The sequence below is a fragment of the Mytilus galloprovincialis genome, chromosome 12 (assembly GCF_965363235.1).
Source record: "Mytilus galloprovincialis chromosome 12, xbMytGall1.hap1.1, whole genome shotgun sequence".
In the NCBI taxonomy this organism is placed as follows: Eukaryota; Metazoa; Mollusca; class Bivalvia; order Mytilida; family Mytilidae; genus Mytilus; species Mytilus galloprovincialis.
Window position 1 is genome coordinate 55,913,937 of NC_134849.1, and position 14,526 is coordinate 55,928,462.

Below are 14,526 nucleotides of genomic sequence, written 5' to 3' on the forward strand. Positions count from 1 at the left end.
ATCAGGTGATCATTTATCTACAGTTAATCTAGAGAGGAATGCGTAGGTAACTCAATAGTTTCATTTTGTTGTGATAGATAGATAGATATATAGTTTATTCTCATAAAACCATGCAAGTACAAAGGTTACAGAAAAGTTAAAAAATAATACACATAAAAAAACCCATTTCGGATGAGATAACATATAAAAATATATATATATAGACTTATATAGTAAAATGTAAAAGTTAAAATTGTATAAATAAATACTGTCTATAAGTATAAGTATGGTAAATAAAATATATATGTGGTCGATTGTCAATTCAGAATTCTGGTATGCTGAGATTATATATTATTGATTTAATTTTTGCAAGAAAAAAAGTTGGCATTTGATTCTTGAAAATAATGGCAAAACCAATATAAACTAAATAATGTTTAATCACTCTGAAAATTACAAACTTTTTCTGTTATTTGACTGCCCTTCTTAATTCACAAAATGTATAAATTAGTCTTTCTTGTAAGTAAAAAGTCACACTTGGTTAAACATGAAATGTTCATATCAAGTTAATTGTGACATCAGAGTAGTAATTATAATCTGGTTTGGTGCTGCTCATGAGAATTTTATATAGATAAATACTATGAAAGTAAAAGTTGAAATATTGTACCAAACATGTGCATGATTGATGAATAGTGTGGAAATGACTAAAAACATCAGACTTCTAATTATAATCGGGTTTGGTGCTGCTCAGGAATAGAGAGAATTTTATATAGATAAAGACTATGAAAGTAAAAGTTGAAATATTGTACCAAACATGTGTATGATTGATGAATAGTGTGGAAATGTCTATAAACATCAGAGTAGTAATTAAAATCTGGTTTGATGCTGCTCAGTGATAGAGAGAATTTTATATAGATAAAGACTATGAAAGTAAAAGTTGAAATATTGTTTTCTGATCGTTTGTATTCATTTGAAAATCAAATAGTTTTGGGAATTACCAGTGAAACAATATGTTTTCATGTTAGTTTTTGAAAATCAATTTATCTGTAATTGAGCATCTTGCTGATGCATTTTACATTACTGTATTATAGATCATAGATCAACGAATATTTGTTGTCTAAGAGAGATTTTGTTTACCGTATGTTTAAGTTTGTTGATAGATATTAAAAATATTTCCATTATTAATTTTTTCTCTGTTTTCCGGTCCTTTTTTAATTGTATTAAATAGTCAATATTTTGTGGTATTATTGCCAACAACATATACCAGGTAATAACAAAGGACAAGGATTGCAACAAATGCAAATCAATGTGTTGGCTTTCACCATAAAACACTCATACGATAAAGTCCGAATAGGATGACAATATATGATATGAAACAAACAAGATTTGTAGAACACAGCTAACAACAGATATCATGGCAGAAAGGAAACAAGGAGAACCACTGTATAACGTGTTCAGGTATGGGATAGGCATTCCTACATGAAGCCAGACATCATAATTCTAGAACTTAAAAAATCAAGTATGCAGCGCTTAACTCATCAAATCGGTATTAAGAACAAAACAAGGAAAAGCAAAAGTCATGGAAAAGCATGCAGGACATATTAAAGAGCACTTTTCAGTTCCTGAAATCTAGTTAAAAGCTAAATTTCAACTTATAAATCCACATTGTTTTTATGATTTCAAATCAATGAGTAAACTACCTAAACATTTTGCAATCATAGTTTTAGCAGTAGTTAAGGTTAAATTTTATATCTTTTACAATATGGGTAATATGTACATTAAGTGTGTAGGTAAACCAGGCGAATACTCAGATTTAGCCTACACATTTTTGTCAAAAGAGGATTCGAATGCTGACAGGCCTCTACACCAAGCGTTTCTTGCACATTGATGGAACAGCAGATGGTTTTTTTTTTATTATTTCGTTCATCGTAAAATTGTCCTTTTGTTTCCCCTTCGTCTGTGATTTTGCATACTTCTTCTATAGTACCAATATTAATTCTTGTATGTCGTGTAAAGAACAGGTCCATCCTAATTTTAACACAAATTCCTGAACTTATATTCGTTGCAAGGTATAATGAAACTTTAAATTTGAAAAAAAGTTTTGAAAGATAAAACTTATTTTTCGTACGATTAGAGAATTTTCACTATCAGTACCGTTTTCGTATTTTTCTTCAATAGTTATCAAAGGTGCAAGGATTATATTTAGTACGCCAGACGCGCGTTTCGTCTACATAAGACTCATCAGTGACGCTCATATCAAAATATTCATGAAGCCAAACAAGTACAAAGACGAAGAGCATTTCGGATCCAAAACTCCAAATAATTGTGCCAAATACGGCTAAGGTAATATATGCCTGGGATAAGAGTTAAACACCAGACATAATTACAGGTTGTAATCGGACCTGTCTACTCTAGTCACAGTTCTGCCTCCCATAATAATGGTTACGTCTTACATAGTTCCCCCGATGGATAATTAAAATCTTGGTTGTTTATTATTTGTTTAGAAATACTGGCTAATATATAAAAAGTGTTAACATTGGACATGTTGGAATGTAACCTTTTTACGTTCATATTGGTGTAGCAGTCATGGTAGAAAATAAAAACATTCAAAATTGAATACCAGAGGGTCAAATATAATAGGCATTGAAATTTAACATTTTAAAGGAGACAAAGTGCATTTGAAATATGTTTTGAAACATTTTGTTCCCGAATTGTTGGCGATGTATAACTTTTTTCAAAACAACTATATACTCCCTCGTTTTACTCCTCCGAACATAAATTATCTCTTAAATATATATCGTAGTAAAAACACAGTAAAGGGTTTTGCGTTCGCACAAGATCGCCTTTTAATTCAACATGTTCAATATGAATATATACAATAGTCATACATAAATGAATCAATATCAACAAGGCCTGCCACCACCTGGTATTTTACACCTCCACCAATGACAGAGGCAAGCGCAGTAGGATCGACTTTAAAGACGGGTTCGACATCGACCACCCAGACCTACTGCACACACAACCGCACACATCGCCCGTCATCACTGAAGAATCCAAAGAGGCAATACAATCAGCCATACAAGCAGCACGACCTGATACTCCGTACCAGGAACATCAACGCAGTCGGAGTAAAATGAAGGCCAGAAGACAGACAGACTCCAGTCTATAGAATATGTTGCTACAGTCCGCGATAACCAGACAGGATAGTCGGACTCGAAACATCCACATATCATCATCATGAATCAATATTTACCATACACAAGTCGAATAGAAACGACAAGATTACATATAAAAAGGTTGGGAGGGTTTGGAAAAGTATACCAATCTAATCTAGTTCTTACTTTCTTGTAACGAGCGTCGCATTTGTCAAACATACTTCAAATTTTCCTTATATACTGACTACAAAAATCATCCGTGTAGAAAGTAGTTCAATGGGTAATACCCTATTTTATCTAAATATAGAAAGACATATATGAATATAACATAGAGCGGTAAAGAAATGAATAGATCATTTGTATGAAATATCGATTTGATTTTGTTTTTAAAAGCAATATATAACACTAGATGACGTTTCTTTTTTATTTACATTTGTAATATTGATGGGTAATATAATAGTGCAACATCTGATCTCATTTGTTTAAACATTATGCAATGTGCCATAAAAAAAACTGTTTTACCATAGATCAAAAAGAAGATTATTAGCCATACTTTATCATGTGGCATAATTAATTATTGGATTGCGACACTTTTATCGTTATATGAATCAACTGAAAAATGATGTTGAAACATTCATTTTCAAATAATAACTGAAAATAAAAACATTTAAAAAAATCAGGAAATGAAATCCATGACATATCTGAATCTTTATTTTTTAAAATTATTCAACATAATAGCAAAAAATGTTTGCATGTTGAAGAGGGCGAACCACGCCGCAATTAGGTAGTACTTTTTTCAATAAACTATTATATTAATCCTTTGACTATTTCGACACTTTTTTCAGCAATTTTTATAATAGCGTCACTTTGCAAAATAAAACAGCGTTCGCCAACTGTTATTTCTAGATCCCTTAGTACATTAACCTTTCCATTGTAATCTTCTAACTGGCAGAAGCACAGCAAATTAAAAAGATGGGAATAGACGACAGGAGGAAAAGGTAATACAACATCATCTATCAACGATTTCAGTTCATTTGGTAATAAATTAAAAGGATGCCAAAATTCGATGTGTTCATATATCAGATGTTTATGTACAACCAATAACCCAAAGTTTTTATTCATTTCATTGTAAATAGTCTGTTCAGCCAAACTGTTGACCACTTGAGCCAAATAATCTCTTATATTGTCTGTAAGCAGATTTGTTTTTAGTTGACAGGTTACAAAGATCAGCTGTTTGCATAAAATCTTTGCAGTGTACAGTAATCATGTATGTACATATTTCCCGATTAAAAAAATAACTCGAACCATTTACAAGTTTAAAGACACTGTTAAAAGAATTTGAACTATCATCTAGAGTGCTCATATAGTTAAAAAACGATAATTCCGACGCTTTAAGTGACATCCCATTTGAGTTATCTGATTTTAATCTAAAATCCTGAAATGTAGCCGTATGGAATACAGACGTCCATGGCGATTTATAGATATCCCGTAACGTATCCAGTAACGCCTTGTGTTGATTGTCAATAAATCTGTCTTAAAAAAAGTTGTGGTCTGGGATATAGTAGTGAAGACATGATTTATACTGAACACAACAAACAAGTCTTCTTAGACAATCCAAGAAACAAAAAACCATACTCTCAGCTTTCCATTTCCTTGGACTAACGTCTTCACTCAACAATAACATAATTGTTTTCACGAAATAGGAGCAAAGAAGATCACCATGTCTTGGTTGAATAATGTCCTTTAATATAATTTTAAGTAACGCATAACATAATAATTGAGTATGGGAAAAGGAATGATTCAACAATTTTTCGGTCACAGAAAACGATATTCGCCATTGTAAGTCCTCGTATAGAGAGTTTTTACATCCAATAGGAACAAACAAAACTCCGTATTGTAGAGCTGACGTGACTAAGGGGTCATATGGCCATTCTGTACGTGATCTGTAAATCCATTGTTGAGCGGGTGTGATCCATTTTTCACATCTTAAACATGATGCAAAATGATTTTCGCCATCAGCTGTAGATTTACATGGACCATGAATAATCATCTAATCAGGTAAGTGTCTTTCTCGAACACGTTTTCTTGAGATAAACGTTTCTTCTCCAACAGTATCACACCAGTTGCATATTGTATCAATATCAAGGTCTGATTTGTTAATTAACTTCAGTACATCCAGGTTTTGTGTCGTTTGTATCCATAACGAATAGTAACTTTTCTTGATCATGCTGGGCATCATTTAAGCTTTCACACACACGAACAAAATTGAAATTGATCGTTCGATCGTAATCACTACCGTCATTATCTAAACTTTCTGCTTTACTGCAACTACTAGGTTGTATTATCAGTATTTAAAACAATGTCTGACCCATCAAATATGTCCCTTCTAGCCTTAACAACCTCACTAGAACCGATAATGTCACATAAGTAGTTATAAAATTGAAGCGATAGATTCTTGTCTCTTACATTCATATTTGACAGAGTTCTAAAAGGAAAAACAAGAAATAGAATATGTTCAAATACAATCATTCACTTTTGATAGAATTGCAACATAGACATAGACCTTTAAGGTTTCAAATATGTGATTTTTCTGGCTGTAGTTATATAGTTTTGAAAACTTATGTATTATTTTCCTGTATGACATAGAGTGCCCTATAGTTAGAGAATACTTTGCTAATCTAAATCATACACTTTACCACGGTGATCGTTTGCTATAGGTTGCATTTCTGTAAATATTGACAATGCAATTTCCCATAGGAACTCCTTTTACGGCTAAAACTGTACCACTTTTACTATGAAGTTTTGAAAAAAATCTTATCCTAGACTTGAAAGTTCATATGCACCACAAGTTTTTTCAAAGGTCAAAATATAGGGCTGTGCGGCATATTTTCAACGTTTATATGCCCTGAACTTCTCAGAGTTTAAACTTACACTAATTTTCTTAACTACCCCCACCTCGAATGAAAGGTTACCACAGATTTCAATGTAAACAATATGCACGTGTTTATTTACTGGTAACATTCCCAAGTTCTGTCTCTGCGATATGGAACACAGAGAGCATAACTGGGAACCAGTATGTAAACAAAATTAATTTTCTATGAAAATTCTATTACTCCCCAAAAGAGGCGTGTTTTGAGAAACAGCTGTATTTACAAAGTGCAACCTATAGTTCTTTTTTTAAACTGTGTATTATGATGAACTGCAATGGACACTACTTCGAAATTGTGTTTTTTTTTGTGTTAACTGTTTTGCTATAAATCAGGCCGATATATTTGTCAATTTTTACGGTCTTAGTTTTTCATTTGAAATGAAAGGTAGTAATCTCATTAGCAATCATTTACCACATGTATTTGTTTTTATATCATTGTAGATTTCTGTAGAAAGAATATTTGACATTCCTTAACAACTAAGACACACTCATAATTGACGAGTAAGGGTTGTGTGCGGCAGAATGGTAAAATGTAAGGAAGTGCTGACATGAATTATCATTGATAAATTTAATGTTCACAAAACTTTGAATTTTGAGAGATACTGTTGTTTGGGTACCCTCGGAACATACATGTATTAACTAAGCTGCATTTGGCATAACCGTTTTGAATTTAAGGTAGCACAATACAAAAGCAACTAAATTTTCAGATGTTTCTGTTACTACTATATATTCCAAAACCACAGAAGAAAAATTTATTTACATATCTTGCACTGTTAATGAGTTTTGCTGATAATAAGTTTAATAAACAAATGCACGTGTCTGACTGATACAAGATAAAAACGTGTAGGCAGTACTTTGTGGTTAAAAATAAAAATAACAGTTCTGAAAAAGAGGTGGATATGGGATTTATGGAAAAATGAAGTGATTGAATTTGACATATTAAACAGCTTCTTGGTAAACATGTACAACCATTATGTAAACGATACATTTTTATTTTTTATAGAGTTTCAGAAAAAGGATATCCAGAGAACAAGAAATAATGCAATCGACTAAATTTCGAATGGACTTATTTCTCCGTACATATAAAATATTATAGTTTTGATAAAACAATAATTTTCAATAACGCATATCTTAATAACTGAGTATGTTAAACATAATTAATATATTGTTTTTCTGCAGTTTAAAACAATTTGCCAGTCGGATAATATTGTCTTTTTTTTTAAATTAAATAATTTTGAAAATGAAAAAAACAGAAATAACAAAAAACAGAAAATACTGCAACAATTTCGGTTTGCAAAATAAAGGCAACAGTAGTATACCGCTGTTCGAAATGCATAAATCGATAGAGAAAAAACAAATCCGGGTTACGAACTAAAACTGAGGGAAACGCAGCAAATATAAGAGAACTACGACACAACAGAAACACAACATCAAAATGTAACACACACAGAAACGAACTATAACATAACAATGGCCATTTCCCTGACTTGGTAAAGGGCATTTTAAAATAAAAATGGTGTTTTGAACCTGGTTTTGTGGCATGCCAAACCTCCCGCTTTAATGGCAATGTTAATTATAACATTTAAATGCTAATATTTCATGACAGGACTACAATACTAATAAATGAGACAAAATGTAGAACAGCGAAACAAATGAAAAATAGCCAAGAAATGTACCAGGCTAAAAATTTAACACGCCAGGCGTGCTCCATTTCCACACAAGACCAACCAGTGACGCTAAGTTTGGAAGCCAAAACAAGTAAAAAGTATAAAAGCACTGAGGACTAAAACTCCCAAAACGAAATTTAACCAATACGCCTGGGAAAGAACATCATTATTATTTAGAATTTATAATAATTCATACCTTTGCGAACAGTAAACTTCATAAATGACCATATAATAGATCTACATGATTTAACTGAAGTGGTGACTAGCTATAAACGGGCACGATACAAAAATACACAGCCGTGTTGGCTAAAACCAAGTGTAAGGCCAAAAATGACGTCACATTTGAATTTGTAAAATCTGACCAATACGCCTTGGACAAGAACATCAATATTATTTAGATATTAGAATAATTCATACTTTTTATGAATAGTAAATTTTATAAGACATTAACAATCAAAACCCGGAGTAAACAAAGACTCACAAAAACCAAAGGACATTTATATCAACAGTTATAAATAATAATTAAGAAACAATACGAATTCCACTAAAAACCGGGAGTGAAATCAGGTGCTCCGGAAGGGTAAGCATTTCATGCACCGCATACGGCACCCGTCATGTTATTTCTTTGTTTAGTCCGGTAATGATGGAAGGTTATTATGAATGAGGAAGACTATCAGATACTTTTGTCATAATGGCCAATCATCTCATGATGTCGACCGTAAAATTTCTTGAGTGATTACCTTAATTTGATTGATTCATAGCCCTGTCTTAACAACTTTTGAGAAAGCAGTATTCCTCGTTCAACAAAATCAGCGTACTTTTAGCTAGCTCTAGAGTAACGTATCAACTGAGACACATATACTCCATATGCTGGTGCCGCTGGGATGTTGCTACACATTGCTATGAAATGACTATATAAAAGATCTACATTAAACTTTTACCACAGTTCATAATATAATGTCACTTTGAATTAACGTTCGATTATCTGTTCATGTTCTCCCTGTAGTCCAAGTTCCGATTCGTTCTACTGCTACACGTTTTGCCTTACGATCTTTCGGTGTGTTCGAATCATTGTCCTGTTCCTTCGTGTCGCATATATTGATTTCATTCGTACTTTTTTCCAAAGGGTACAGTTTCTTTACTGGCCTTGTTGTTGTTCCGTTTTTCGTTCTCAAAATAACTGACCTTATGAGCCCATTTTGTCCAAAGTTTTTTTATAATAGCTAGTTGCCAATTAATCCTGGAAGTTTCATCGTATATTTGAACAATGTCACCAACTTTGTTCATTATTACCGTTGATGTGATGAAATTCACGTAAAGCGGTTAAATATTCCTTCTTCTGTATACAACAAAAATGCTTAATTATCTGGCACTGCACTGTACAAAGTTTGTTGGAGGAAGAATGCGTAAAGTCTTGTACAAGATTCTCATCGACGTGTTGATTGCTTGGACACGGTAATGATACGATTTTCCTTCCATATAATAAATGAGATAGAATCAGTGGGTCCTCGTCTATCGGATCTGTAGATATACATGTCAACGGAAGATCATTTAGATTGTATTACTGTAGTATTAAGTACATCTAAACTCACATAAGATCGTCCAAAAACTTTCTTGATACAATATTTTTTTAGTCCAATGAGTCTTTCCCAGAAACCGCCATACCAAGGCGCTCGCTTCGGTATCAACTTCCACTCTGTCCCGTGACTATTCAATGTTGCTTGAAGTGTTGGTGATGAAGTTAGCCTTTCAATTTCTTTCGCTGATGCTACGTATGTTTATGGAAAGCTAATATAAACTGTTCATCTGTTAAACTTGTAACTATTTCTAAGTGTACAGCTCTGTTGCTAGCGCACGTAAAAAGACATATGTATGCCTTACTGTCTTTTCCATTCTTATTTCTTACTTTTAACGCTCCAGTTAAATCTACACCAGTTACAGTGAAAGGAGGCGCTTGGTAAAGGTGGTGCTTCTGGGGTACGATAATGTTGTCTTGTAACTTTTTTTATATGTGACACATTTACGCAAAATAGTTTTTACGTTTTGACGGATTTACGGTTCCCAGTAAGATTGTCTCAATAAGGTAACTGTGCCATTTATTCCTGTATGGAAGCTTCGCTTACGTGCATCTTCGATAATCAAATTTGTGGGTTTGTCATGTGCCGGTAAAGGTATCGGATATTTCGCCATATCGCTAATCGGTGCATTGTGTATTCTTCCCGCACAACGAACTAATTTGTCCTCGTCCAAATATAATTTAAGTTGTTTGAAATGAGATTTTGAATTTTCCATTCCTTGTAAATCATCGTAAAAGCATTTGTTTCGATTAGTGTATCTTGTCCACATTAAAGCTGATTTGTCTGTTTCATTCACTTTCAACAGACCAGTGGTTCTTTATTTTGTCCTTGAAGTGTCCACAATTGTAGAAATATGTTCAATGTTAATAGTAGTCCTCTCTGTTTTATTTTCGGTAGCGTGCGTCTCTACCGTTTCTCCTAAATTAGTAGTACTAAAGTGTGTTTTGTTGATTGAACTGGTTCTTTTGAGTGGTCCTGGGAGTAGGTATCCTGGTTTGGACTTTCGGCTGATGGTCCCTCGCCCCTAATGATATCATCTTTGACAATATTTCAGTATTGGTCAGCTCCAACAAGTAGTCCAATTTCAAATGATGTATCCTCAGTTACGGCGTGTGCTAATCTTATGTTTTGCAAATACGGCAACTTTTTTTTTGCAGTTTCAATGTTAGTCCTAAATGGCGCGGCGATTTTCAGGTACAATCAAAACAAGGACTGGTATTTCTTGGCCATAGATAGTTTGTATCTTCACTGTTGCTGTGTTTAGTTGTTCAATAGAGTTGTTATCATTATCGTCTCCAAATCTAGATAGCGTAATAGCTTCACTTCCAGTGGTTTTAACTCAAATTTCTCTGCTAAATGTCTTGTAATAAATGACATTGTAGCGCCTTCATCAAAAATGATATTTGCATCAATCCTTTGTTCTTTGTAGCTTAGTGGTGCTATTGTGGACTTTAATAAAACATTTGGGCGACCACAATTTAAAGATGAATATACCATGTAAAACTGAAGTCTCAGATTCCTCCACCTTGTGTTTTTGTACTATACTTGTACTACTTGTACTTGTAGTTTCTTTATAATGGTGATTGTTGCATAGGCTGGTGTGGTGACGTCTATCATTTCTTGCAGTTTGAATTAGATTTGCAATCTACTACGCGGTGTCGCCCTAAGCAATTAAAGCACAATCTATCTTCTTTTTCATGCGGTCGTTGTGGTCTGTAAATTTGGTACATTCAGACGAACAATGGGATTTCCTTGCAATATGCGCAGCTGACTTGATAAGATTTCTGTGGTGAATTAGTTTTTGGCCATGTTACGCGTGTTTGTGTTTGTGTAGAAGTTAGCTGTAGCACTACGACTTTCGAATGTTTCTGTTCTAGACTCTACAATTGCCAGTTCCTTAAAAATAGATCTCCTAAAATCACCAAGATACCAATCTGTTGAACCGTGTTCACGAGTCAGGTTTTTGCGTATTTCACTGGGCATTTTGTTGAGTATGACTGGGACTAATAACGAGCCGTACGAGTCTTGAGCTTGTCCAAGAGATTCTAGGCCTCGTATATATGTTTTTGTTCTGTCATTATACCTTTTTAGTTGTGAAAGCGTATTCTTTGGTGCGGGTATGACTAATAGTGCCTGCATGTAATAAGATTGAATTATCTTATCTTTTTGTCCGAATCTTTCATGTATGAGTGCAATAGCTTTGTTGTAGTTTGTGTGCGTAAGAGCAAATCCGGCAATGGTATATGACGCTTCTCCTTCTAGTAAAGATTTAAGGTAGTTGAACTTTTGAACTTCTGTTAGTGTTTTGATGTTGTGAATTGCGGAATCAAAAGAATTCCAAAAAGGATTGCCATTCAAGTACGTTTCCGTCAAATGTAGGTAAATTAAATTTCGGTAGTTTATGAAAGTTGCTGCTATTGACGCTTGAATTTGAACGTAAAGACGTCAAATGGATGCCAGTATTTTGTAATTCATCTCTTATGTTATATACGGGGCTAACATTTTTAATGGGTTGAAGTGTCTCATTGTGCGGCCAAAAACTTCTAGCGGCTGCATATGAATTTGATGTTTGAAAGTGAATAAATTTACGAATTTTACGTATTTTCGCCTCTAAATCAAATTTATACTCATCTGCGTCGAGTATATCTTGCTCTATATCCTCCTCTTGTACACTATATCTAAAATGGGCTTATCCAAATCCTTCAGAATATCTTGCTTTTCCTTTAATGTATCCAGAATTGTTTCCAACTCGTCCTCTTCCGGTGTTTCTTCTGTTTCACTTCTCTCCTCAAATCTTCTTAAAATCTTAGAAACTGCGCTTCTGTGTCCCGCTCGAATAGATTTAAGCTTTGTAGTCATCTTCATCTGGTCACGGTACCAATATCGTAAAGTGGTTTTACTAAAACTGTATATGTAATAAGAAAGACGTTTAAACTGTATGAATTTATATTGATGACTAACTTACAAGATTATGTCATAAGTACACGACGTTGGATATACAACAATGCCGCGTTACGTTAACGTTCTCTTCTTTGCGTGATTTCCGACATCTAGCTATGTAGGTGAAATAAACCTTAAACTAAATGTATCGTGTAAATTTCGTAGATTTAAACTAAAATTTAATAAACGAATTAAATGATCAATTATCTTTACCATATGTCACACGAATAAAACAGAAAAAAAAGTGTTACGACTACAAACGTTAAGACATTTGACAAAGTCCCATGACCATATTACAAATATAACATCAAAACTGAATAAATGAATTTGGGATAGAAAAGTACCGTGCCACGTCTTATAGCAATACGAATTCACACTTAGTAAAGCAGTCGCAATCGGGAATAAGTCACGTTCGGTAATAAAAATGATCAGTCGTAATGACAAAACAAAATAGTCTTAATAATTGTCACTATCAGCTATATCAGTTGAACTGTAGAAACATAAGCTGATGCAGATATTACACTCGTCATACCCGAACTCAGTCTATTAATCTTTTGTGTTGGAAAAACTTTAAATCTATCTCATACGACCAAAGAAATATGCGGTATCAATTTTGTTATGCTTATATTGTTATACGAGGCGGATTTACAATTAACTGTACAGTCAAAATTTTGTTCGTGATGATATTTAAAGAAATATTACAAAAACACCAGACTCCGAGGAAAACCCCACAACGGAAAGGTCCAAATCAAATGGCAAAGCCTTGAGCCTGAACAAATGGAACATAAGGTATTTATGCACATAATTCATGACTTGGTACAGGCGAGTTTTATGTAGAATATGGTAGATATAACCTGGTTTTATAGCTAGCTTAACCTCTCATGTGTATGACTTTTTCATAACATTTCCATTATATTGACAAGATTGTGTGAACAAAACAAACAGACATAACCGGTATAAATGTCCGCCAGGTATATCATTTTTGGGTTCCTTTTATTATCTGTTCGGTTTAAGTCAAGGATCCGTGTTAAAGACCGTTATGAGACCTATAATGGTTTTCTTTTATAAGTTGTGATTTGGATGGAAAGTTGTCTCATTGGTATTCATACAACATCTTGTTATACCTACTTTAACAAATTGATAATCATTTCAGATCTACATGTGGATTTATTATTAACATATTAACTACGGATTTAGAGGTTAGAGCTGCACACATTTGCATACAGCTGCGTTTGTATACAAAAAATAACTAATGATTTAAAGATATTTAATTTCAACAAACACAGAAGATACTTCTTACTCACGAGGTGATAATGAAAACCTGGTGTTTCGTGAACACTTTTTCAGTATTGTATAAAACTGAGTTCAGATCTTTGAATATTTTCAAAACTCAATAAATGGAAAAAAAACATATATATAGTATATACAACGCTGCTACATTGCTCAAACGAATAACAAAGCAATTGTATTCACATTTATTCCTTTTCAGCAGAATAGTTGCATGTTATCGAGAGAGCCCTGCAACGCGGCATGGTAATAAAATACTTCTTTGATTACTATCGTAGTAATTGTCTAACTATTTCTAAAATTTCATGTACTGTTCTAAAAGTATTCTTTAGAGGGAAAATTAGGTATTGCTTCTCTACTGTTTGTCCTAGATTGTGCAGCGCGTTGAGTTCCCCCCAATAATTTCCAAGCTGATAACAGCAAAGAAATTGAAGAAGATACGAGTACAGAACAGGAGGAATAACACAAGCATCGCCGACTATTAAAGATATCAGTTCGTCTGGCAATAAATAGAACGGATATAGAAAAAATATATTATCAAACATCAAATATTTAAACGCATGCAATAGTCCATATTTGTGTTTCATTTGGTTGAAAACAGTTTGTTCAGCAAAGCTGTTTCCATAACGGTGAAATATCTTATCCGGGGTACAACTGAATAAACAGTAGTTGATTATAACAAGACATTCCTGAAATCTTCTACATTTATAAAAAAAAGATGCTAGCATTAACCACGATGATAACGAAAATGAACGCAAACTCATTTTGAAATAACAGAATGATGTTTTGTATTGTTGGTAAAACGATTTGTGTCTAATCATCATGTTGCAAAGAGGAGAAGATTGTAACTCTTGCTTTGCATATATAGATAGCATGTATGTACATAGTTCTTCATTTAAATTAACGTTTACAAGACGTTGAATTGCAATGTAACATGTGTAAAAAGACTTTAGGTAATTATAACACGACAATTCCGACGCACATAAAACCTTTCC